The sequence below is a fragment of the Narcine bancroftii genome, chromosome 1, assembly GCF_036971445.1.
Source record: "Narcine bancroftii isolate sNarBan1 chromosome 1, sNarBan1.hap1, whole genome shotgun sequence".
Taxonomy (NCBI): Eukaryota; Metazoa; Chordata; class Chondrichthyes; order Torpediniformes; family Narcinidae; genus Narcine; species Narcine bancroftii.
Window position 1 is genome coordinate 297,909,650 of NC_091469.1, and position 27,645 is coordinate 297,937,294.

Consider the following 27,645-nt stretch of genomic DNA (forward strand, 5'->3'; position numbering starts at 1 on the left):
CCAGCTGATCCGACTTGTCAAAATGTGGTCTCGGGAAAGAATGGTCAGCCTTCCTTATCTTAGTGTAGTAGTGATCAAGTGTGTTGAGACCTCTGGTACAGCAGGTTATGTGCTGGTGTTAAATTGGGCAGAGTTTTATTGAGACAGGTCTGGTTAAAGTAACCCACCGTGATTTATAGTGCATTGGGATTGGCCAAGAAACAACAAGTTGATTATGACATTTACATCAGATGTAACAACAGAACCAGCGATTGCAACATACCATGATCTAGATAATGTAGCAGAATGGTGCAACAATATTACTCAGCATCCCATGATCTAGTGCAGGTACACCACCTCAATTAGTTGGAAAGAAAGAAGATACAGTTACTGATTCATGTGTCTACCACAATAACCACCCCCCCCCCCCCCCCACCCCAGCTTGTTACCTTTATTTTCCAATGTTGTTTCTAGCTCATGACCTGGAATGAATCTTGGATTTGTCTTCAGGGATAAAGAGAGCCAGCTTTATACCCCCAGCCAGCTAGTAGGGGCCAGCATAGGGCAAGTGATTGAAGGAGCCAGTAATGAGGTGTGTATTCCTTCAAAGGGGTCAATGGCAAGGCCAATGGCGAGGTGTGTGCTCGACCTTGATTGAGAGATGTGGTGGCTTCTGACTAGGTTCCTGCCAGAGTGGATCACATGACCCGCCATACTACTGCCATTGCTTATTATCGGACCATTTCATTCAGCTCCTCAAATGCCTATTAGTAATTGGCATTGGGAGGGATATGAACTCTGGTGAGAATCACTGATAATTCTAAGGGAAGATAGAAAAGTCTGAGTTTGATCGATATTTGCTCTAAGCAGTGAGGCAGGAGGTTGACATAACCCCAACATCCATGCACCAGGATAACTCAAAAGCATTCCTAACTGTCCGTGAACCTGTCTAAATGTCGTTTAAATAGTATAATTCTGCCTTTACCACTTCCTCTGGCACCTTGTTCTCCACACCTGTTAGCTTCTGTGTGTAAAATAAAATCTTTCAGCTACCGTTAACTCTTTCCACTCTCACTTTAAATTTATGCCCTCTAGTTTTAGAAAAAAAAGATCATGACCATTAAACTTATCCACGTCTTTCATAATTTTATATATCTCTATAAGGTCACCAACCAACTGTCCATACTTCAGGGAGAAAAACCCCACCTATCTTCTTCTCAAAGCGGGCATAGAAGGTTTTCAGCTCATCGGGTAATGAAGCATCACAGCCATCCATGGTGTTCGTCCTCGCTTTGTAGGCTGTATTGTTCTGCACTCCCTGCAATAGCTGGTGTGTATCTGTCTCTGTCTCTAGCTTCCTCCGAAATTGCCTTTCTGCCTCAGAGATGGCTTCCCGCAGGTGGTGCCTGGTCTTCTTGTAGAGATCTTGATCCCTGGCCTTAATTAAATGCCTTTGTTTTCACCCTCAGCAAGTTGCAAATCCTCTGATTCATCCAGGGCTTCTGGTTGGGGAACAACCAGTATTATGCCATGGGCACACACTTATCCATTCAGGTCTTGATGAAGTTAGTGTATGTTTAATAATAAGTTCTTGAATATGTTCCACTCCACCAATTCAAGTCAGCCATACAAGCGCTTCTCTGTCTCCCTTGACCATATTTTCACCATCTTCACAACTGGTGCTGTGGTCCTCAGTCTCTGCTTGTACACCAGGTGATCAGTTTAACCAAAAAGCAGTCATGGTATGGCTTAGTAGGCATTCTTCATGGTGGTGTAGCAGTGGTCGAGTATGTTGGGTCCCCTGGTCTCGCAAGTGATGTGTTGATAATAATTGTCGGAGACTTCTTCAGATTGGCCTGATTGATGTCCCCTACACAATGATTGGGATGGTTCATGGCTGTTTATCACAGTGCCAGCTTGACATTAATCTGAGGCGGAATGTACACAGCAACCAGGATGATGTCAGGTAGAGTGGGTGGCACTTGATCGCCAGATGTTCCAGGTCAGTGGAGTAGGACTGGGACATGACCTGGGCACCACGTTGAATTGATGATGACATCAACAAAAGCTCCCCTGGTTTTTCCGATGCTGGTGTTCTGACAGCATGATGGAGGGTGTAGCCCTTGGGCTGTAGCGCCATGTCTGTAATTAATACCCATGTTTAGCCTTGTTTCTGTAAAGCACATCACACAACACTCCCTGATGTCTCTCTGATGTTAAAGTCTGGCTTCAAGTTCATTGTTTGTTCTCCAAGGATAGTACGTTGGCCAGGAGGATGGTAGGGAGTGGAAGCCTCAGGGCCTGGTGTCTCAGCTTAACCTGCAACCCCCTCCCCTGCATCCACATGGTCAGGTCTTCTTTACATGGACTGTGGGTCCGCTGCTGATAGTTCCCATGGTGTTTAAATGATCCATGTGATGTCCCTTTAAATCTCTGTGATAGTAAAATATACAAAGTGTCCGCTGTCTACTACCCTGCCTTTGTTAAACCTCTTGGCCACCTCTTCAAAAATTTCACTTGAATTTATGTGACATGATTTCCCATGCGCAAATCCATGCTGATGATCTCTAATCAGTTCTTGCCTTCACAAATGGAGGTGGGTCCTGTCTCTCAGAATCCTTGTCAGTAACTCTCCCACCACTGATGTTAGGCTCACCAGCCTGCAGTTCTCTGGTCTATCCTTGCAACCCTTCTTAAAAAAAAAGATGCCACATTAGCTCCCCTCCAGTCTTCTGAAACCTCATCCATAGCTAATAATAACACATGTATCTCTGCCAGGGCCCCTTTGAATCTATCCTCTATAATATGCTTTCAATTCTGGGCTAACCTTCCCTGATCATTGAATATCTCATTCAGAGAATGTTCAGTATCTCAGTCAAAGAGACCTCTCAGCTCAGATTCTTATCAAAAGGGCCTGGATCAAATTATGGTAACCAATCACAAAGCTGTGACCTCACAGCCTGACCATGATTGGAGGCAATCTGGCCGTTATGCAATGCACACACGTGCAGGGGAAGTCATTCTATTCTTAGTCAACTGACATTGGGGAAAAAAAATAGGCAAAAATAATTTGCTCAGAATTTTTAAAAAAACCACTGGGGATCAATTGCAAGAATATTTTTGCTTCTTATTGTTATGAAGAATACGATGCTGAGTGAACATTAGATACAAATTAAAAATTCTTCACTTTTGAGACGAGGCGAGGTATGTTTTATTTTACTGGATGCTCTGGGTGGCAGAACTTAAAGCAAAATCAACATGAGCAAGGCCCTTATTTCAAAGCTAACGTGACAGCGAGCGACCAGCCTTGGCGGGCTCCACCCAGCATGATGGATAGAAGTAGACATCTTCTGCTTGAGTGGTTTGACTGTTTCTCACAGTGACACATCACCTGAAGCCTGATCCACAAATCACAAGCAAACTGTCCTTGGTTTGTCTTTTGAAGTACAGTTTGATCGGTTAAATTAAGCCTCGAAAACGCAGCTTACAAATATTGCCTGAAATATAAAATATCGCTCAGCGTTAGCAGAAGTGGATTTCTAGGAACAAATGTGTTCTGGTGAATTGAATCGCGTCTGATCTCTTCAAAACAGAGTGTATGGCTCCTGGTTATGAATGTATTTATGTAACGAATAGATCAGTGTGAAAAATATTGTTCTTGCTCTGAAGCATTTCCAGTTGGGAGACCGAAGAAAATGAAAGAGGAGATGAGATTTGTTACAACTACTGTCAACATTATCCTGAGCTGGCTCTGCTACTTTGTACATATTCCTCATCATTGCCCTCAGGGTTGCTCTCAGCTCCATTACAGATTATTATTGCTACAGCTATATAACAACTAAACTTCATTGGCAATTTATTGAATCCTATGAATTTGACTTCAGTTGGTTGTTGATGCTCCCGAATGTGTTAAGCACCAATTAACATAAACAAATTGCCTTTTCAGCCAGTTTCCCAAGCTACTCCTCCATTCCATATTTCCATCAACCTTTGCCCCTCTTGACTTCTCTACTGCACCTTTGAGCTTAGGTTAACAACTCCTATTCATTATAACTCTACAGATTTACAGCTGCCTCCTCTCATTCAACCTCCAGGAAGAGGTTGGATGAGAGGAGAGGAACCCCAGTTACAAATTCTCCAAAGGGAATTCTGTGGGAATCCCTCTCACTGCTCCTCTCCCCGGCTCTACAAGCAAGTTCTCCCCAGACGCTTCCACACTGCCTTCTTTTCCACTTGCCTCTGCCGCCATCTTGGGCCTCGTGGCTTCCAGCTATGAAAGTGTCTGCAGGCTTTCTTGTTCTGCTCCAGGAAGAACTGTATTCTGTTCCCCTAGTTTCTGTTTCTGTAAAATCTGTTCTGTTGATGAGACTTTCCATAGATGTACCTATGAGTGATCTTGCTTTTTCCTTTCTGGAGTTTCCCCTCTCCCATAATCGACTCGATCATTGTGCCTCCTTTGTTTTTCATACACTGCACTCACCCATTCTCCTCTCAACCAAACTAGAGATTTTTTTCTTCCTTTTCACTGGTCTTCATTTTCAATGGATCATTCTCTGTATTTCGTACCATCTTCAATGACACTCCATTAACAGATCTTCCCACATTCTTTCAGCATTCTGAAGGGACTGTGACTCCCTGGTATCCTCTTCGACCTCCAATCACTGCACATCCCATAAAAACACAGGAGATGCAGCATATGCCTTTTTACCTCTTCATTTCCCACCATCCAGATATCAAAACAGTCCTTCCAGCTGAAGAAGTGACTCGCTGGCACTTCTCCTGAGTTAGTGTACTGTTTTCTGTGATGTAAGCTTGAAGAACAGTACCTCACTTTCTGTGCAGCGCATGAGTTCAACAATCACAGTTTGCAACAGAAATGGCCAGTTCTAATGTGAGGACATCTACCATTACGTGGTATGGTTAGCATACTGTTAGCGCAGCAGTTAATGGAATGCTGTTACAGTGCCAGCAACCAGGGTTCGAATCCAGCACTGTCAGTAAGGTGTTTGTATGTTCTCCCCTTGCCTGTACTGGTTTCGCCTGGGTACTTCAGTGTCCTCCCACCAATCAAAACACACTGGGGTTGTAGGTGTAATTCAATGACACGGGGTTATGGTCAGAATGGGGCTGTTATTGTCCTGTAGGCATACATTTAAAATCAAATTTATAAATTTACTCAACTTTTTTTCTCACCATAGATGCTTCTTGATCTGACAAGTATCTCCAACATTCCCCTAAGTTCTGGAGTGCCTGCAACTGCTGTACATCACACCTATCTTTTTCAGAGTGCTTTGTTCTTTCTTTTAGCTCTCTTCTTACCCTCATTCACCTATTAACTAGGTGACATATGAAGTGATAATATCACTCAAATGATCTTGATATCCTATCAATCACAAATATCCATTTTATTCTCTTTTTATTGTGTACATCAGTGGCCAAGAATAAACAGATTCAACAGTGGACAATTAACAATCCTTTCTTTCATTACCTTAGTGGGGATTAAATAATTTGATTGCTGCAATGTTCAGACAACCAGATCTTTGTAAAAAAATGCCCAATCCTTTTTAGGAAAATAAAAATAAGTTCACAACTCATGTCATTGATAATTTGAACATTACTTTGCTATTTTTAACAAGTTCCACTTACACTGTTTGAAGTCAAAAACCCTCCAAATGCTGGAGATCTAAAATAAAAAGAAGAATTTCTGGCAGAAAGAGAAACTAGCTTAATGATTCAGGTTCAAAGGTCTCCTCTCTGAACTGGAAAGTTAACCCTCTTTCCATAGATGCTATCAAACTTGCTGCGCAAATAATGAGATGAAATATTGTTTAATAATGGAAAAAATTACGTATGTTTCGCATGATAATTATAATTTTTTTATTAATAAGTGGCCGTTATACTCAGAATATTTACATTTCAATTTATATTGATTAGATTTTAATATGTATATTTAACTTTTTCTTTAATATTCTTTTTTTTTTCTTTTTTTATGGCTCTCCTTAGGAGAGTTGGCTGAAGGGGGGGGGGTTCTTTACTGTTTAATTGCTGCATATGTCATATATTATTTGTTTTTTGAACGAATAAATGAAGTTAAAAAAAAAACTTGTTGCGCATTTCCAGTAATCTTCACTTTCCACTAACTCTGTTCCAAACATTACCTCTCACAAATGGTATTTTCCCTGAAACTCTTATATCCCCAAGAAATTGCTATTTCTGATATTACATGCAGATATCCAGGGCGACATGGTTAGCTTAGCAGTTAGCACAACGCTATTGCAGTCCTAGCGACCTGCATTCGAGTCTAGCACTGTGTGTGAGGAGTTTGTACATTCTCCCCATCTTCATGGGTTTCCTCCCACACCTCAAAACGTATGGCGGTTGTATGTCCATTGGATGTATATGGGTGGCATGTGCTCGTGGTTCGGAAGGGCCCACTGTATGCCTAATTAAAATGTAAATTTAAATTAAACATGAGAGGAAGTCTGGGCTGGTAGATGGCAATCTAGTTAAGTGTACTCTAAGGAACTTGGTTCTCTTCACTCTCTTCACTGCAGAGTTGTTGATGTATAGCGGAGGGTGGTCATTTTAGACCTCCTGAAGTCCATGATCATCTGCTTCATCTTGTCCACATTAAGACTTAGGTTGTTACTCTCGCTCTATATCATGACATTTTCCACCTCTTCTCTGTTGCGCAACTCATCGCTGTTGCTGATGAGGCCAATTACTGATGTGCCATCTGCAAACTTGATGACATTGTTGGCTCAGATACTGGCGATGCAGTGGTGGGTCAGTAGTGTGAACAGGAGTGGGCTGACCCCACAGCCCTGAGATGTGCCAGTGCTCAGCGTGATGCTACATTTTGTAGATTTATCAATACAAAAGCAGTCAAGTTTATAGCAAGCATGCAGTTCATTCCTTTAGCACCCACACTAAGAACCAATTCTTCATCCAAATAATGGGAGTCAGTCTCTAAGTTGACAGGGCTGGTTATTACAGGTGATCTATCCTATTCATGAATACTGTAAGAGCTATACATTCAACTAAATAAGACTCTGTATTTACAAAACCTGTCACTATGATCTTTTTTCTTATTTATTCATTTTCTGGGGAGTGTTGCAATGATGTGGCATCTTAGGCAGATTCAAGATGGATGTCTCCACATGAGGACCTGTCTGTATGTGTTCTGTTCTTAGTCCTTTTTGCTTAGTTAATAAATCTGGTTGTTTAAAAGAGAACCCAAGTTTCTTTATTGTAATAAAAGAAACATCACATGGTACCAGGAGTGGAAGAAACAGCCAAGTGTAGAAGAAACACCAGAACTGTGAACAGGAGTTAAAGAAACACCACAGTATTCATAGTGAGTAATTGTCGATATCAGCAGGGAAAATATGGAGAGTTTAAAAACTCTTGATGCTGTAAAATGAACTGGAAATGTCGACCACAAGTGGAGACTGTTTAAACAAAGATTTATACTGTACTTTCAAGTGATCCAAATATGTGGAAGATTGTACTGCTACTTACCATGGCGGGATCTAAAACTCTAGAGGATTTCAACATATGTATTTTTGCTGTGGCAGAAGACCAGAACAAATTCGACAAGGCTACCAAGATGTTTGATGTACATTGTGCACCAAAAAGATAGATTGGGGGGGGGGGGGCAACAGACAGCCAGGGCTAAGATCGAGGTGGTTGGGAACCCCCTTTCAAGTGTTGCCCAGGGCTCATGCCCTGGCTGTCATACACTAGATGCACCTATGGGAGAGAGAATCATATTAATGTTACATCACAACTGAGAAAAATTAGAATTCAAATATGGTATGAAGGTATAAAAACACAATGTTTGAGAGACACAGCAGGTGAAACATTGGTTATATATTTTTATCTTTGCTATATAAAGTACAGTGTTTCAGGCTTGAACCCTCCATTAAGGTATGAGCAAATTGTAGGCAGGCCCTTAAATAAATTGGTTGGGGAGAAGGATGGGAGAAAAGCACATCTCATAGCTAGGAGGTCATGGGTGGATAAGGGAGGGATGGAACAACAGAAAACAGGGGCAGGGGGGGTAATGGCTCTGTGAATGGAGTCAGAATGGGGTGGAGAGCTGGTCTAGCAGAAGTCAGAGAAGTCGATGTTAGAATACCAGGTTGGAGAGTGTCCTGACAGAATATTAGTTGTTGCTCCTCCAACTTACAGGAGGCCTTGGTTTGGCAAAAAGGAATAACTGTCTTGATTTGAAACTAGGAGAGTTTTAATGACTTTTTTAGTGGTGGTGTTGGCTGTGAGAAAGCCTGGCGTAATCTCTCATAGTCCATACGTTAGCCCTGTAATCAGAAGAAAGCAGAGGGAGAAACCAAAAAAAACCCTGCAAATTAAAGCAAAACATTGCAAATGCTGGAAATCTGGAGTAAAATGCCATAGGCATTCAGCAGGTCAGGTATGAAACAGACACTGACTTGAAAAGGCTGCTTCTCTTAAAGTTGTAACTTCAGTATTGAGCCCTGAGGCCTGTAATGTGCTGAGATGGGCTGAGCCTTTCACCAGAAACATCAACTCTCCATTTCCTCTCTTGAACAACTGAGTTCCTCCAGCAGTTTGTGTTTTGCTCTAGATTCCGACAAAGGCAGTTTCGTATGTCTCATCATTATTGAATCTAAACTCTATGCAACTCCAGACTCAAAACATGTGTTGTATTCTTAATTACTTCCTTAGTTCAGTGGGCATTGGGGATGTGCAAGAAGTGCTAACACTATTAATGACATCTATATTACCCTGCATAAATAAAGAAAGAGAAAAAAAATCATTGGGTTTGTACAAACAGAAAATGAAATACAGATTGTTGTGGTTCAATCAGTTTGTCTGACCATAACCCTCTTTGGCTTGGCTTCACGGATGAAGATTTATGGAGGGGTATGTCCAAGTCAGCTGCAGGCTCCTTTGTGGCTGACAAGACCGATGTGGGACAGGCAGACACGGTTGCAGCGGTTGCAAGGGAAAATTCGTTGGTTGGGGTTGGATGTTGGGTTTTTCCTCCTTTGTCTTTTGTCAGTGAGGTGGACTCTGCAGTCTTCTTCAAAGGAAGTTGCTGCCCGCCGAACTGTAACATGCCAAGATGCACGGTTTGAGGCGATATCAGCCCATTGGTGGTGGTCAATGTGGCATGCACCAAGAGATTTCTTTAAGCAGACCTTGTACCTCTTCTTTGGTGCTCCTCTGTCTTGGTGGCCAGTGGAGAGCTCGCCATAGAAACGATCTTGGGAAGGCGATGGTCCTCCATTCTGGAGACGTGAACCACCCAGCGCAGTTGGGTCTTCAGCAGCATGGATTCGATCCTTGCGGACTCTGCCAGCTCGAGTACTTCGATGTTGGTGATGAAGTCATTCCAATGAATGTTGAGGATGGAGCGGAGACAGCGCTGATGGAAGCGTTCTAGGAGCTGTAGGTGATGCCGGTAGAGGACCCAAGATTCGGAGCCGAACAGGAGCGTGGGTATGACAACGGCTCTGTACACGCTGATCTTTGTGTGTTTCTTCAGGTGGTTGTTTTTCCAGACTCTTTTGTGTAGTCTTCCAAAAGCGCTTTTTGCCTTGGCGAGTCTGTTGTCTATCTCTTTGTCGATCCTTGCATCAGATGAAATGGTGCAGCCGAGGTAGGTAAACTGGTTAACCGTTTTGAGTTCTGTGTGCCCGATGGAGATTTGGGGGGGCTGGTAGTCATGGTGGTGAGCTGGCTGATGGAGGACCTCAGTTTTCTTCAGGCTGACTTCCAGGCCAAACATTTTGGCAGTTTCCACAAAACAGGACGTCATGCGCTGGAGAGCTGGGTCTGAATGGGCAACTAAAGTGGCATCATCTGCAAAGAGTAGTTCACGGACAAGTTGCTCTTGTGTCTTAGTGTGAGCTTGCAGGCGCCTCAGATTGAAGAGACTGCCATCCATGCGGTACCGGATGTAAACAGCGTCTTCATTGTTGAGGTCTTTATTGGCTTGTTTCAGCATCATGCTGAAGAAGATAGTAAAGAAGGTTGGTGCGAGGACGCAGCCTTGCTTCACGCCGTTGTCAATGAAGAAGGGTTCGGAGAGCTTATTGCTGTATCTGACCCGACCTTGTTGGTTTTCGTGAAGTTGGATAACCATGTTGAGGAACTTGGGGGGGCATCTGAGGCGCTCTAGTATTTGCCAAGGCCCTTTCCTGCTCACGGTGTCAAAGGCTTTGGTGAGGTCAACAAAGGTGATGTAGAGTCCTTTGTTCTCTGCACTTTTCTTGGAGCTGTCTGAGGGCAAAGACCATGTCAGTAGTTCCTCTGTTTGCGCGAAAGCCACACTGTGATTCTGGGAGGACATTTTCGGTGACACTAGGTATTACTCTATTAAGGAGAATCCTAGCGAAGATTTTGCCTCCATAACCCTCGACACAGAAGATAACAGCCATGATTAGAATAAAACAGCAGTCTTATGAACTAACAAATTTTATTAGTACTAACGCAGGAACAGCAATGGAATATTCACCAGACAATGGTAAATTCATAATAATAGTTTTTATTAAACTATTAATAACATAACATTACTTACTTATCTCTATACTTAACTTTATCTTAAATCCCACTATGCACACATGTAAATATGTGTGTGTGCTAAAGTACAAACTATTATAGTTTAAGCTTGAGTCCAGTTTCAAACATCTTGTTGAATCCCAGTTCAGAAGTAATTATGAAGCACTTTTAAACATTGTATCTTCAGATCTCTTGATGAGCTATTTCTTCTTATGAGTTTTTTCACTAGTTTCCCTCTATTTTGTTAGGGTGGCAGAACTATGATCTTCCCAATGACTTATTTTTCAAACAGGAATGACCATCTTCTTGGCACAAATGAGGCTGCCTCTCTTTTCTTAAAAAGAGCAGTTTGAAGTGGTCTTACTTATTTAAAAGCCACTTATGTCTTGTATCTCCTATGATAAGGATGATACAATACAGAACAGCATCTCCCTCTCTTTCCGGAGATTACTGTTTTACGCCTGTGTCTTTCACAAGAGGGTCAATATCTCCTTCTGGATTCATAACGTCTCTCCCTCTTCATTTATGTTTCCTGACATCATGTGACACACATCAGTACTGTTTCAGTTTCATTTCTGTCCAGAACACACTTGTCACTTCACATCCACAAACTTCTGACTTTATCTCTGTTTAAGTAGTTAATGTCTCTGGAAAGTTTCATGACCTCAAGCAAAAACCTGTTTTTTGTTTAAACAGATGGCCTCCTTCAGTAGTTCTTCTTGAGAACTTGAATATTTCAAATTTTAATAAAGCAACTACTTTAGCTTTATGGCTTTATTTTTCATGGTGTTGATTCCGAAAATTACTTATGCTCTCTCTCTGAGTGCAACTGTGTGCATCTCTCTGTAAATGTATGTAATCCTGTATCCAGCCCACCAACTTAACTTACTTTACTAAGAAATCTATATATTATACCTAAAGATTTTAACTTTAAAAATTAACACAAATCTGTTACAGCAGGAATGTGATGTTGAGGCTTTACAAGGCACTGGTGAGACGTCACTTGGAGTATTGTGAATAGTTTTCGACTCCTCATTTAAGAAATGATGTGCTGAAGTTGGAAAGAGTTCAAAAGAAGTTCACTTGGATGATTCCGGACATGAAAGGGTTATCATACGAGGAGTGTTTGTCAGCTCTCAACCTGTATTTGGAATTTAGGAGAATGAAGAAGGATCTCATTGAAACATTTCAAATGTTGGAATGCATGGACACAGTAGAGGTAGAAAGGTTGTTTCCCACAGTGGGAGATTCAAGGTCAAAATAGCACAACTTCAGGATTGAAGATCATCTGCTTAAAGCAGAAATGTCTTGGAATTTCTTCAGCCAGAGTTTGATAAATCTCTGGAATTTATTGATATAGGTGGTTGTGGACGCTAAGAAATTAGGTGCATTTAAGATAGAGATTGATAGGCTTGTGATTAGCCATGGCATCAAAGATTATATCAGTGGTTCCCAACCTTTTTCTTTCCATTCACACACCACTTTAAGTAATCCCTATGCCATCTGTGATGAGTAAGGGATTGTTTAAGGTGGGATGTGAGTGGGATGGAAAGGTTGAGAACCACTGCTCTTGACCCAATTGTAACTGAAACATTTTGCTTGAGAAGAATTGTCATTGGCCCATTTCCTTTGGGGTTCTGAAACCGTGCACATCACGTGTCAGTGAGGGACGATTACAACAGTGGTTTTCAGACTTTTTTCTTTCCACCCACATACCACCTTAAGCAATCCCTTACAAATCACAGAGCACCCTATGGCATAGAGAAGACTCAAAATAGTATGCGAGTGGAAAGAAGAAGGTTGAGAATCACTAGATTATATGGAAAGAGCCGGGCAGTGGGGATGAGTTAGAAAATGGATCAGCTTATCCTTAAATGGATAAATGTCACTGTATATTTTGACGTATTGGCCACCCCTGCCACAGGCGCTATTTTGCATAGATATGCTCCTGGAAGCAGATTCCAAACTTCATTGATCTGAGTTCCATCCTGACATTCACTGCTCTCGGTGTAGTGCATGCATGTATTCCATGTTCTGATTGGCCTCACCTGCAGGAAAAAGAATCTCAGGGTTTTGTGTGATGTCAAGTATGTACTTTGACAATAAATCTGTTATCTGAATTCCTCTCGCATCCCAAAGATGTGCAGATTGGTGGTTTAATTGGCCATTGTAGATAGCCCCAAGGCATCACTTAGCTCAGTCAATTGTCTGCAGTTCTGCTGCTTAAACTTGAAGGCACATCAGTTCGGCCCACCTGACTAAAGCTGGTTTGATAGTAATGGAAGAACTATCCATTTTTATTTTTTTTTAGGTCATGCTCAGGATGAGGCCACAGATTGTGCCGGTGTGCTAATATTTTGTTCTGCCTCAGGGAGGACCTGTTTTGAGCTGCAAGATCTCTTCAAAGTTCCTCACACATTTGGTATGATCGTTGTCCCATACAAACACAATGGACTTTCACCTCGCTCGGGCAAGTCACTTCAATTTTCACTTTAATTGCTTTTGACACAAGCCAAAGATCAAGAGAAAACTAAAGCTACACAGAGTGAGCTGAACACGTTGCAAGAAGAAATATTAAAAATGCACACAAGTCTGGCCAAAGAAGGAAATGCCAAGTTAAGACATCAGAACAGCATTGTCCAAGCTTGCTTTCTCATGAATGAAATATCTTTTTGAAGCTAATGATGGTTGGATTTTTAAAAATCCAATGTAAGGGGAATGTATGATTTGGCATGACATTTGAAAGTTATATTTCACAGGTAATAAATTAGCTGAACAGAGTTCAATGTTTTTTTTAGTACAGCTCATTGTTTCCAATATCTCCTTTCAGCTGTCTGGTATTTTACAATAGAGAGCTATTCTGGAAGCTTTCACAAGATTTAGTACCCAAAACAGCCCTGCAGTGGGCACAGGACTGCATTGATTTTTTTTTGTTGTAATAGGGTTCTCATGATGCTACACTGAAAGGATTTATTTTAAATTTGCAGGTACAGCATTGGAACAGGTCCTTCCAGCACAGGAGTATGTGCTGCCAAATATTCCATGTGACCACTTTTCACAGCATACATCTTTGGAAGGAAACCAGAGCACCTAAAGGAAACTCACATGGACACAGGGAAGAGGTTCAAACTCCTTACTCATAGCGACAGATTTGAACCCAGTTCATGGGCAATTAATACAGACAATAAATCAATTTTTCTGGAAACAATTCTGAAGGGGGTTAATTTATATTCACAATTTTTGTAAAAGAAAATTCAGGTCATGCAGAAGCAAAAGTGATTGAAAAAATTCTATAATTAAAAAAACTTCATTTGGAATATGTCAGATATTATTTGCAGGCCTAACTCAAATCTGTGTTTAAAGTTTAATGCTATGAACTTTTCCATTAAAGTATTCAATACATGATGCATATTGAGCTCCGACAACAAGAAGGTATTTGTAAACTTTGTTTATTCTGGTAAGAACCAATTAAATAAAATTTGGTTAATTGTATAATTTATAGTCATGGGTCAGACAACTGCTGCAAAAAATGCAATGTATTTATATGAACTTCTTTCAAATTTCTTGTTATAATTATGAACTTCTGGTCACATTTTTAAAATTTCTTATGACCTCTCCAAATGACTGGACAATCAGACTCACCCTGTAAATACAAAAATATCTATTGGAGTAACTCACTGGGTTGAGCAGCCTCTGTTCCTCCAACAAATTGTTTTTGACTGCATATTCCAGCATCTGCAGTGTCTTGTGTCTTTGCTCTGTAATTTATGAATCTATTTCCTTTTGGCTCTACACTTTAGCAAGATATAAAATAGTTACATTGGGTAAAGTGATGACAATGCTGGAGAAACTTTATAGAGCACAGATAAATATATTCCCTGACTTACAACCTATGTGACTTATGACCACCCATACATTGGACCCAAAAAAAATTGTAAAATGAAAAAAATATCCATTTTTGGACCACTTTTTCAGGCCAAAAAAAGGAGGGGGTCGACTTTTACAGGGGTTAAACTTTTGATCTCGTAAGTACAGGTACAGTCCCTGCTCCTCTGAAGGCTTCAGGAACAGGGATGGCTAGGACCAGGTGGCAAGTCGTGCTTGGGATGTCCAGAGTTCAGATGCATTGGCTGCCGGGGCATCGAGAGTTTGGATGTGTGGGTGGCCAGAGTGAGGATCTGTGGCAGGGACCCCAGATGGGTGGGCGGCCAGGGCGAAGCTAGCCTTAGTGGCTGCCAAGTTGTATTTCCCACTTACGTCCATTTTGAGATATGACCAGTCAGTTAGAGCCGAATACGGTTATAAGTTGAGGACTACTTGTATTATCAATGTATCGGGCTTGATTCCTTCATCAAGGTATAAGCAAGATATAGCCATGTGCCCAAATAACATGGAGGGGTGGGGGGGAGGGGAAGAGGCAGGAGGGGCACAGACCTACAGGCAGGAGGTAATAGGTGCATAAGGGAGGGACAGCACAACAGAAAACAAGGGGAGGGGTGATGGCTCTGTGAATGGACAGGAAAGGGGGTGGAGAGCTTGAGAAAAGGAGAAAGAGGGACAGGGAAGAGAGGGAGAATGGGGAAAGTCTAACAGAAACTGGAGAAGTTGATGTTACTGCTGTGCAGATGTTGTCTTTGACTTACCCATAAATTCTCCTGTAGTAGTGGCAGCTAATAAATAAATATATATTATGAAATTATACCAGCAAACTCTGTAATATTTGGTGCAGCGGTGCCTGGAATGGAATAACACTTTGAAAAATTAAGCTGGTTGGTGAATTTTTTCCACGTTAATTTAAGGGGGAAATACAGAACCTCCATCATAATTTATAACACTGCTGTTCACCCTCATTAATGGCTAAAATAGAACAAGCATTCATTATTGATATATTTTATCTTTTTAATTATGTTTGTATTTGACTTTCTGCATGCTTCATGCATTTTTCTGAGACTTTTTGTATCCACGTGAATCAAGTAACAACTTGATTGTCCCTGGAGGCTCTTTGCAACTTTCACCCTGGATGATTTCGAAAGCAGATGAAAAATTTATTACTGTTAATAGGCAGATCATGTTCCACTGAGTTGCTGTCAATTCCTACTACCTTAGCAACAGTGGAGTATCATAGAGGTATGCTGACACCTACAGAACTAAGGGAGCAGTACTTTGAGTCCACAGAATGTGGTTCAGTTGAAAGCATGGCCATTACAGGTGATAAACATTGTCAGTAATGCGCGTTTAATGTGCGTTCAGAGTTTGGCACTGGATCAGATGCAATGTTGTTGTGGGTGTTAGTGTTTGCACAGCCAGTGCAGGGTAGGTAGGCTATGATGTCAATTAGTGTGCTGCTTTGATTTGATGCCAGCATTGCTATTCCAGAACTTGCTTCTGACCCCTTTATTTTTGCACGGCTGAGCACACATTTGGCAACAGGAAAGATACAACAGAGCACTAGTTAGGAGATTAGCAACCACATACTGATCCTCCCACTCAGAGTGCACTGGGCTAAACCTGGCTCAAGTACAAAACTTGGATTCAAATGAATGGGACAAAGAGCTTTCTTGAGTTGAGTTGGTTTAAATATTTTTAATTGTCTTTAATGAAGGCACATATGTTTCCCTTAGTCCTGATAATCGACTCAATGGAAACAAACTCAAGGATGTTACAGTGAATTAAGAGTTTGTAACAGAACTTGATGAACAGTTAGCTAATCTGAACCTCAGTCCAGATGACCTGGATTGGGCTTTATTCAGACAAGCCATATGCAGAACTACCTATGAAGAGCTTGGACCAAAGGCACAAAACAATCAGATTCATTCAGTAAAATTGATGAGGAAACCAAGCATCTACTTGACAGAAAATTCAACCTTCATGAGCATACCAGAGGAATTCCCTCATCCATCTCTACAATGGATGTCCTTTCCCGCATTCACCAAAGTGACTAGAGAAAGTGCTGCAAGAATCTGGATATGCAATGCACGAATAAAATAGAAGAACTACGCAGCTATGGTCATTGAAAGGATCATGAAAACTTCTATGCTCTTCTAAAATCTGCATATGATTTGGTGGTTTGCTTCTCCTGAGTGCAGATTGATTGGCACAATATACAAAAGAAACAGATAATGGACCATCTGCAATAGTGAAGCAACAGATCACGTGCCACAACTTCCAATGTACCTAATTTGTGTTGAACTCCCAAACCTGGTGGAAAGGTTCCAGGCTCAGATGCTGTATCAGCAAACATCTTCAAAAAAGCACCCAGGACTTCAAAGACATCTCATTTGCACATCTATACAAGTGTTATACTCATATACAAGTATATAAGGGGACTGTTAAGGTTGTGATAATCACAGAGATATCTCTTTGCTCTTGATCTCTGGTAAAATCCTAGCATCCCATTAAATAGATTGATCATTTCCGCTAGGGGAGACCTACTTCCAGAAAGCTGAAGTGATTTCTGTGAGGAGGGTGATGGACATGGTCTTTGTAGCAAGGAAACTTCAAGAGAAGGGCCAAGAATAAAACTGCAGTCTGTTCATGTCCTGTATCGATCTCACTTCAGCTTTCAACACGTTATTATGAAGCCCTACGGAAAATATGGACTGACAACTCCATAAAAATGATTGACAGAGGATGCCCAGATCCATTTTTGGTCATCAAATTGTAAATTAGTGTTCTTGTCCCACACTATTGAGTACTGTATTGACGTTCTTCTCTGTCATCCACGCTGATAAAGATGATGGAATCAGTCTTAGCTCAGACCAAGGTACAGTACAACACCAATGATCCAAAATCAGATTATCTGAAATCCTCAGTTATCCAGAATATCTTGAACCCGCAAGTGACGTCAGTTTGGCTCAGAAATTTTTTTTTTCAGATAATTGAGGATTTCAGAAAAATCAGAAATCCTCATTTATCTGAAAAATGTCATTTCGCCTCCAAATCTTTGGCTTGGCTTCGCGGACGAAGATTTATGGAGGGGGTAAAAGTCCACGTCAGCTGCAGGCTCGTTTGTGGCTGACAAGTCCGATGCGGGACAGGCAGACACGGTTGCAGGGGAAAATTGGTTGGTTGGGGTTGGGTGTTGGGTTTTTCCTCCTTTGCCTTTTGTCAGTGAGGTGGGCTCTGCGGTCTTCTTCAAAGGAGGTTGCTGCCCGCCAAACTGTGAGGCGCCAAGATGCACGGTTTGAGGCGATATCAGCCCACTGGCGGTGGTCAATGTGGCAGGCACCAAGAATAAATGACAATATCCAAAACAATCAGAAATCCTCAGTTATCCAAAAACTTTTTGGAGCCAAACTGACGTCACAGGCTGAAATATTTTTGGAATTTTGGGAAAATCCTCCGAGTAGAATTTTGAGCTTTTGTTGTTGGATTTATCTTATTTTCTTCAAGTTGTTTCTATGGTGAGAATTAAACATTATTTCATGCTTTAAAAAACCTTCCCATGCTGTTTAAACAGTGTTACAAGTGATTTGCTGGGTTGTTTTTAAAAAAAAATGACCAGTTCTCTGAAAATATAGTTTGATGGAAATAGGCCTGGTCCTGACCATTTTGTATAATCCGAGTTGTTCTGTATGAGAAAACACTTTGAGGAGCATTCTCTTTTGCTAATGGCTGTGGATTCAATGCAGGACAACTTGGGCAAATTTGCAAAGGCTGTAGTCGGTTTGGCCTCATTATTAGCTCAAAGAAAACTGTAGTTATGCACCAACCTACACCAAGCAGCACAGACACAGAACAAAACAGCCTTGTGAATGTAGGGGACAGGTTCATATAAACTCTGTCAAGATCAGTCAACAATGATGACAATGACAGGTTAGCAAAAGCCATCTCTCCTCTTGAAAGACCGAGTAGTGAGGTATGGGAACAAAGAACAATGACCCTCAAGATCATGCTGAAGGTGTATCGTGCTGTTGTCACACCCAGCTCTCAGCATATCTGCCTTCTTGCTCAGAGATCAATTCTCCAACCTGAACTCTGAAGAGGCCCAGTAGCAAGGTCACCCCTGCTTTATTTTCTTTCATAAGGTGCTTTATTTATAAAATTTGCAATTTGTTGTCATTCACAGTCAAAGACTGGACATTCCATTTGCACACAAAATTCACATATCAGTATAATATCAATTATTCTTTTCCACAATTTCTCTGCACAGAGTCTGAGTCTTCCACACTGTTTCCAGTTCCTTAAGTATGTAATGATGGCAGGGACTTAAATTGTGGTCTTTCCACGTAGTTAAGATGAATGAAATCCTCAACCAGAGAAAGTTAATTGTAGAACCATAGAACATCACAGCATAGAAAACAGGCCATTCAACCCTTCTAGTCTGTGCCAAACTATTATTCTGCCTAGATCCACTGACCTGCAACCATTCCATATTCTTACATACCCCTCCCATCCATGCACCTGTCCAAATTTTTCTTAAATTTTAAAACTGAGGCTGTATTCACCACTTCAGCTGGCAACTCATTCCATACTCCCACCACTCTCTGTGTGAAGAAATAATTCCTCCTAACATTCCACCTAAAATTCTCTCCTTTCAGCCTTAACCCATGTCCTCTGATTTGTATCTCACCGAACCTGTGGAAAAAGCCTACTTGCATTTACTTTTATCTAACCCATCATAATTTTGTATATCAAATCTCCCCTCATTCCTTTATTCCAGGGAATAAAGTCTTAACCTGTTTAGCCTTTCCTCAAGTTCTGGCAAAATCCTAGTAAGCTTTTTTGCACTTTCAATTTTAGTGATGCATTTCCTTTAGTTAGGTGACCAAAACTGAAGACAATGCTTCAAATTTGGCCTCACTAATGTCTTACACAACTTTACTATAACATCCCAACTCCTATTGTTTAATGGAGAGCCTGTTGTTTGACCCTGTAGACTGACCTGGCATAATTGAAACTGATGTCTCCACCTCGACTATAAGAAAGATGTGCTTATTCTGCAAACTAAGCCATACGATCTATATCACGATTAGGTTCAGAGGTATGCAAATGACATTGACCACCAGTTCCTCATTGGAGGAAGTAAATTCAGGATTCTCTATTGAATTTCTCCATTGACCAGCTTCCACATCGATGCAATCTCAAAGAAGGCTCACCAGCTGCTATACTCTGTGAGGAGTTCAAGGAGATTCAATATGTCACAGAAGACTCTCGAAAATTCTGGCCAGTTGCGTCACTGTCTGGCATGGGGTTGCCAATGCTAAGGACAAGAAAACACTCCAGAGGGTTGTTAATTCAGCCTCCAACATCACGAGCCCCACTCCATCGAGGACATCTATAAGAAAGCAGCCTCTATCCTCAAGGACACCCACCATCCAGGCCATGCCCTCTTCATTCTGCTGCCATCAGGAAAAAGGTACAGGAGCCTGAAGACAAGCAGTCAGCAGCACAATGACTTATTTCACTCTGCCATCAGATTCCTGAATGAACAATGAATCACAGACACTGCTTTATTTTGAGTTTTTCTTGCGTTATTTTAAAATTTATTTTGTAAGGTAGTTTATATAAATGTTTGCACTGTGATGCTGTCATAAAACAACAAATTTCGTGACATGTACATGAAAATAAATTCTGATTCTGTTTCTGATTCTTTAAATAGCAAAGGTAAAGATACATAACCAACGTTTCAGGTCTGACCCCTTCATCAAGGTTTGAGCAAAATGTAGGCAGGCACCTGACCAAAAAGGTGGGGGAAGGGGCAGGGGGAGGAACACAGTCCCAGTGGCATAAGGTGGATAAGGAAGGGAGGGCACAACAGCAAACAGGGTGAGGGGGAATGGCTGTTTGACTGGAGAGGGAAGGGGTGGAGAAAAGGAGACAAAGGGACAGGGAAGAGGGGGAATAGGGAGTGGTCTAGCAGAAACCAGAGAAGTTGATGTTAAAGCCATCTGGATGGAAAGTGCCCAGGTGGAATATTAGATGTTGCTCCTCCATTTCACGGGGGATCCTAGTTTGGCAGTGCATGAGGCTATGGACAGGCAGGAGTGGGGTGCAGAATTGAAATGGTTGGCCAGTGGGATATCCTGTTATTGATGCACACAGAGCAAAGGTGCTCAGCAAAGCGATCTCCCAGTCAGTATCCAATCTCTCCGATGTAGGGAAGGCCACATTGAGAACAACGGACGCAGAAGAGATGATTCACAAATGAAGTATCAATTCTCTTGCAAGGATTGTTTGGGGCAGTCTGTTAGGTTTGATGTTGCAAAAAGTACTGTGTGCTTTTCTGTGTAGATTCAGTGTGGACTATCCATTTCTACCCATGGATATTGCTTCACCTGCTGAGTTCCTCTCGCAGGTCATTGTTAGTGTTCACCTATAATCAAACCCTCAGTGAGTTTGTAAAGATTCCACATCCTTGCCTATTGTCCTGGATGAAGGTAACTTCTACCCATTGTCTCACTATTAACACCAAATATCTACACCTGAACTGATGGCTGTGAATGTGAACTTGAGTAGAGTGGGCTTCAGCATTCTTCTATCAAAATGACTGCCTAAGGACCCCAGAACGGCGACTAACAAGGTAAGTATGGACATTTTGGCTCTTAGATGCCCTGTATCCCTGGTATAGTTAGTCAAATACAACATAATCTGTGTAAATGTTATATTTTCTCCTTATATTTAAAAGAAATTTAATTGTATGTGCAGATGAACGTAAGCCGCATAGGTCTTAAGTTGGGGAGTACCTGTATTTGCCACTTGTACATTGTTCATTGAATAATTGAGTTGCAAGAGGAAGGAATAGCTGTGAGCATCATCTTCAAGGAGTACAACCCATCACTGAACAAATCCTCATCCAATGACAGCCAGCCCTTTCTCCTTCATACCTGTTAAATCATGTAGACATACTTATTTATCTATAGATATAATTAGTAATCTCCAGTTGTATGCCCTCTTCCGCTAGAAAGAAAGCCAGCAATTAATATCAGCAAGAGCAGTCCAATATGTTTGGGTGATGGGTTTGCCTCAATTAAATTTCTGAGAGTATTGTCAAGGCTGTGAGAAGTGAGCAGTCTTTTATAACAATGCTCAATGCATCAGGGAGCTGGATCATTTGTTAGGTGTGAGTCATAATTGATGGTTGGTCACAAACAGACATAGTTCAAAGTTCAGAGTTATTGTCAGAATACATACATGACATCACATACAACCCTGAAATTCTTTTTCCTGTGAGCAAGGCAGAATTACCACCTATCGATAGTGCAATAAAATCTGTGCTTAAGAACATACATATATAGACAAATAAAGAAATGTAAACAAACTGACTGTACAAGACAGAGAGTAAAACATCAACAAAGTGAAAAAGTAAGAGTTCTTAAATTAGTCCCTGATTGAGTTTGTTGTTGAGGAGTCTGATGGTGGAGGGGGAGCAGCTGTTCCTGAACTTGGTGGTGTGAGCCTAGTGGCACCGACACCTCTTTCTTGCTGGCAGCTGCGAGAACAGAATGAGCAGTTTTGGTCACCTTATCTAAGGAAGGATGTTCTTGCAATGGAGGGAGTGCAGAGGCGATTCACCAGGCTGATACCTGGAATGGCAGGAATAACTTATGAGGAAAGATTGCGCAAATTGGGATTGTACTCGCTGGAGTTTATAAGATTGAGAGGGGATCTCATAGAGACATATAAAATTCTGGCAGGACTGGACAGAATGGATGCAGATGGGATGTTTCCAATGATGGGAAAATCCAGAACCCGGGGCCATGGTTTGAGGATAATAGGCAAATTCTATACCCAGAGGGTGGTGAATCTGTGGAATTCATTGCCACAGAGGGCAGTAGAGGCAGGTTCATTAAATATATTTAAGAGGGAATTAGATATATTTCTTCAGAATAAGAGTATTAAAGGTTACAGAGAGAAGGCGGGGATGGGGTACTGAACTTTAAGATCAGTCATGATCTCGTTGAATGGCGGCGCAGGCTCGAAGGGTCGAATGACCTACTCCTGCTCCTATCTTCTATGTTTCTATGTTTTTATGGATCTTTGACAATTGCTGCCGCTCTCCAATGGCAGTGTTGCCTGTAGATGTTCTTGATAGTAGGGAAGGTTTTGATTGTGAAGCCTTGGGCTCTGTCCACTACATTTTGGAGGGCTTTATGGTCAGGGGAATTTGTGTCTCCATACCATGGTTCAGCTAGTTAGCACACTTTCCACCACACATCTGTAGAAATTTGCCAGGGTTTCTGATGTCATACCAAACATTCACATGGCAGTATCCTGGGTGAAGATTACTAATTATTTGAAGAACGACAAAAAGTATATTTTAAAATAATCATTAATGAATCGATGTCAATGGTGCATGGTCAGATTTAAAGATGCATTAATTAACCTTGAATGCCCATGTAAATTCTTGGAGAAGTATATTCCTATTCTTTGGCCTTGAGTCCTGGCATTGAGTTCCATAGAGGTCAACTCCTATTATATTTGCATGTCTGGAGTACCTCCTAATTTACCAGACATACTGAAAACATTCCAATTTCTCCACTGGAACTCATAAGGCTTGATTTTTTTTTTTGCAAAGAGATTTGGCATTCATAAATATTTTCCAGGTCAGAATTATTTAGAGCCATAGAATCGTAAAGATGTACAGCAAGCACAGGAATAGTTTTTCTGCCCACAACCTTCATGCCAACCTTTTTGCCCATCAACACTAATCCCATTTGTCCACATTTGGACCATATGCTTCCCTGCCTAGCCTATTTAAATGTCTATCTAAATGCCTCCAGTACAGAGTGATTGTACTCTGTTTCACCACCTCTCTGACAGTGAGTTCCTGCTATAGTTTGTGAAGACTTTTAGGAGATTTGGTAGGTCACTGAAGGCTTTCAAAAAAACTTCTACAGGGAATAGAGCATCCTGGTTGGTTGCATGACTATAGGACAGAGAGGTGCCAACACTCAGGACCAAAAAACTCCAGAGGGTTGTTAACTTGGCCTGTGACATCACAGGCACCAATACTCAATCCATTGAGAACAGCTAGAAGAGGCAGCCTCTATCCTCAAGGACCCCCACCACTTAGGTCATGCCCTCTTCACTTTGCTACCATCGGAGAAAAGGTACAGGAGCCCGAAGATGAGCACTCAGAGGCACAAGGACATCTCCTTCCCTTCTGCTATCAGATTCCTGAATGAACAATGAAACGCAGACACTGCCTATTTTGAGCTTTTCTTGCACTATTTTCATTTATTTTGTAAGGTGGTTTATTTAAATGTTTGCTCTGTGATGCTGCCGCAAAACAACAAATTTCATGACATGTTCATGACAATAAATTCTGATTCTGATATCAATAACTCTCCTCTACTTCTGTCAACACCGCCTGCAACACAACTCACTTCCATTTGAGAGTATTAGGCTGCTTTAAGAAGTAAGCAATCTTCAACTCAACTACAGATAAATTGGACTCTTGCTGATGTGTGAAGTCAATCCCACCAAACTGCTGCCAGAAACACCATTATGAGCAGATGGTGTAAAGTTGGCTGCTAAACCCTTGAAGCTACCTACCCAGAGTTTTGCTGCCTACTCAATGTACCCCTACAGACTTTGACTCACTTCATTACAAGAAATGTAAATATAAGTTCCGGTTCCTCAGGGGAAAACCTTCTCAGCTTTAGTGTTTAGGTTATTACAGGAGTGAAATAAAGCTTTGAAATGTTTCACTGCCATTGTTCATATGTTACGTCTATAATTAATCTGTGATTTTTGTTTTAAATACACAATGGCATTCAGGGATTTTTTTTAATCCTCATTCAGTGCAGAATTGTAACGTGACAATGAATCTCAAACCCAAAACCACAGGAGTGTGAAACGAATGCTTTAATTGCAAAGCATGTTGACAGTCAACATGAAAGCTGGAAGCCAGGGATCCCAACCGCTTGTGAGAACAGCTATCACATTTTAGACTACATTGCAACAAGGAATAAAATGAAAGACATTCACTTGGATTTTATTTTGGTTATTGTGAATTTATAGAAATGTGTTATAATTTTCCACAAAATTTATTTCTACTTAACGATATTAAAATTCCCACATAAGTTCCTTATGATTATTGCATGCATGTAATAAAATAATTTAGCTACCAGAATAAAGAGGAAGGAAATAATGATAAAACACAAATGAAGGCCGAATCATAAAAAGAACCAAGTCGTAGTCATAAAATTTTTAAACAGATTTCCAAAATTGCCAACTCCTCTGAATTTAATTAAAATGATAAACATAAGAATAAATTAAATAGAAGCATAAATTCACACAGGCTTAGCAGAGTGAAGTATCTTGCTGATCCCCACAAGAACCACCCTTTCCATCTGCACTGGCATGTCTGATCCCACATTGCACGTCCTTTCAGACTAAGAATTTATTGTCATGCACATGTTGCAAAATTTGTGTTTTGTAGCAGCGATACAAGGACAATCTGGCTATAAATTACATTTTTTAAATAAATACATTTGTTCAAAAGTTGAAAAGGTGAGGTAGTGTCTGTGGTCATTGTCCATTCAGAGATTTGATGGCCAAGGGGAGGAAAAAGCTGATTCTGTTCCGTTGGGTGTTCATCTTCAGTCTCCTGTACTCCCTTCCCAATGGTATCAGTGAGAAAAGGGCATGGCCTGGGTGGACACGATCCTTGAGAATAGAGGCTGCTTTCCTGACACACTGCCTCTTGTAGATGCCCTTAATGGAGTGAAGGCTCCAATGGTGCTGGCCATTAACAACTCTTAGTCTTTTACTATCCTGTGAGTTGGCACCTCCAAACCTGGCAGTGATGCAACCAGTCAGAATGGTCTCCACAGTACACCTGCTGAAGTTTACCAGAGTCTTGGGTGACATTACCAAATCTCCTCAAACTCTTCACAAAGTATAACCACTGGCGTGCCTTCTTCATGATTGTGTTGACATAGAAGATAGATAGACCAGGATAGATCTTCAGAGATGAGGACACCCAGGAGTTTGAAGTTCTTAATGCTTTCCACTGCTGACTCATCAATGAGGAATGGTTTGTGTTCTCCTCGTTTCTCCTTCCTGAAGTCAACAATCAGTTCTTTAGTTTTGCTAACATTTAGCACAAGGTTGTTGTTGTGACACCATTGAACCAGTTGATCTATCTGTGGTGCACTGTTAGACAGAATCAGACACACACAAGGTAAAGACTGTACAACAGGCTTTAATTCACAAAGACTTCCACAGAGCCAGGCTGGCTGTAGCTGCAGTAACTCTGAGAGAGACTTCGGAGGCCGGTGCAGGCTTATATCCTGGAGGGTGATTGACACCCGATCGGGTGGGGCTTGATCTATTCAGGTCGACTGATTGACAGCCGGCCAGGTGTAGTCCTGTCCCCCTTACTCTCCTGCAGGTACATAAGTTGCTCCCTGCAGTAGGCCGGTAGTGTACTACCACACTATCTCACTCCTGCAGACTTCCTCGGTGCCATTTTGTGATTCTGCCGATATCCGTGGTGTCAAAATAAGCAAATTTGTAGATGGCATTTGAATTGTGCTTAGCCACATAGTTGCTGGTGTAGAACAAGTAGGGCAGTGGGCTAAACGTGCATCCTTGAGGTGCGCCCATGTTGATTATCAGTGAGGAGGAGACATTGTTTCTGATTTGTACTGACGATGGCCTTCCAATGAGGAAGTCAAGGATTCAGTTGCATAGGGAGGTGCAGACGCCCAGGTTTTGAGGTTTGTTGACCAGCACTGAGAGTAGTGTTGAAAATTGAGCTGTAGGCTAATATATGTTTTCCTGTAGTCCAGGTGATCCAGTGCTGAGTAGATAGCCAATTATATTGCATCAGCTGTGGATTGAATGTGGTAGTTGAATTGCAGTGGGTCCAGATCTTTACTTAGGTACAAATTAATTCTGGCCATGAGCAACCTCTCAAAGCATTTCATCACAGTAGATGTGAGTGCTACTGGGCAAAGGTCATTGACACATCTCACCACGCTCTTCTTGGGCACCAGTGTGATTGATGCCCCTTTGGAGCACTGTAAAGTCGGTTCCACATTGCACTCCCTTTTGCTCTGCATTCTCTCATCAGATCCTACGTTATACACCCTTTCTATTGGCACTGGCATTTACAACTCTTCAGAAGAGAGAGTGGAGGGTACCAAGTTTCTTGGGGTTCACTTAATTAGTGACCTATCAGTACCATCAACATCTCCTCACTAGTCAGAAAGGCACAACATTTATTGCACATCCTGAAAAGACTGAAGTGGGCAAAACTACTAGCCATCATTATGTCAACCTTCTATAGGAGCTGTTTCGAGAGCATCCTAGCCAGCTGCATCACAGTGAGGTACGGTTTCTGCAGAGAAATAGATCAGAAGTCAATCCACAAGTCCGTAAGAGTGACAGAGAGGATCTTTGTAATCACCCCCCCCCCCACCCCCCCCATCAACAAGATCATTGTCTGAAGAGGATATACAAAATCATTGAGGATCCCTTCAGCCCTGCACACAGCATCTTTCAGCTGCTCCTGTTGGGAAAGAGATACAGGAGTATTAGAGCCAGCACCACAGCTTCTTCCCAAGGGCTGTGAGAATGCTAAATGATGAAAAAGAACTGCTCAGACTATCCATTGAAGGCTCCATATTCACGAAACTATTTATTGGGTTTTATGGATGAAATACTTTGTCTTGCACATGTATTTTTCTGTATGTGTGTGTTTTTTCTGGTTGTGTGCATATTTTGCATTGAGGTTTGGAGAATGTGTTTTGTCAGGCTCTACTTGTACATTAAGCATGACTTAATTGGAGACCATTTCCATCTGGCACTGTCACATTTGACCTCATAATGAGCAAACATTCCTGTCCAATGATCGGGCCTGAATCTATCCTGTGCACATGTTTCTGCCACGCTGTCATCTCAAATCTCATGTAATGCATGTACTTGCCCTTCACGTCAACACATCAGATCCATTACTCTGCACGCTTTCCTGAGGATGGTGCATTTCACTCCATTTCAAATGGGGCTAAATGCTGAGTGTTCAAAGCCACAGTCCTCTTTTAATATGGAAATTGGAATCATGCACTCGAAGCAATTGCTTGGACCTGAAAGGTTTAAACAATTTCACTTCTCAGACAAGCGGGGAGATATAAGATACTGCAGATGCTAGATTCTGGAGCATTAAAA

At 41.5% G+C, this 27,645-nt stretch overlaps 1 long non-coding RNA gene across 1 annotated transcript; it reads left to right on the plus strand.

The window, feature by feature from the left end:
- Nucleotides 1-241: 241 nt before the first annotated feature.
- On the plus strand, nt 242-13,735 carry LOC138751850 (uncharacterized). The gene is made up of 2 exons (XR_011350233.1): nt 242-327; nt 13,515-13,735. It is a non-coding gene; the product is annotated as an uncharacterized lncRNA (long non-coding RNA).
- Nucleotides 13,736-27,645: the final 13,910 nt, after the last annotated feature.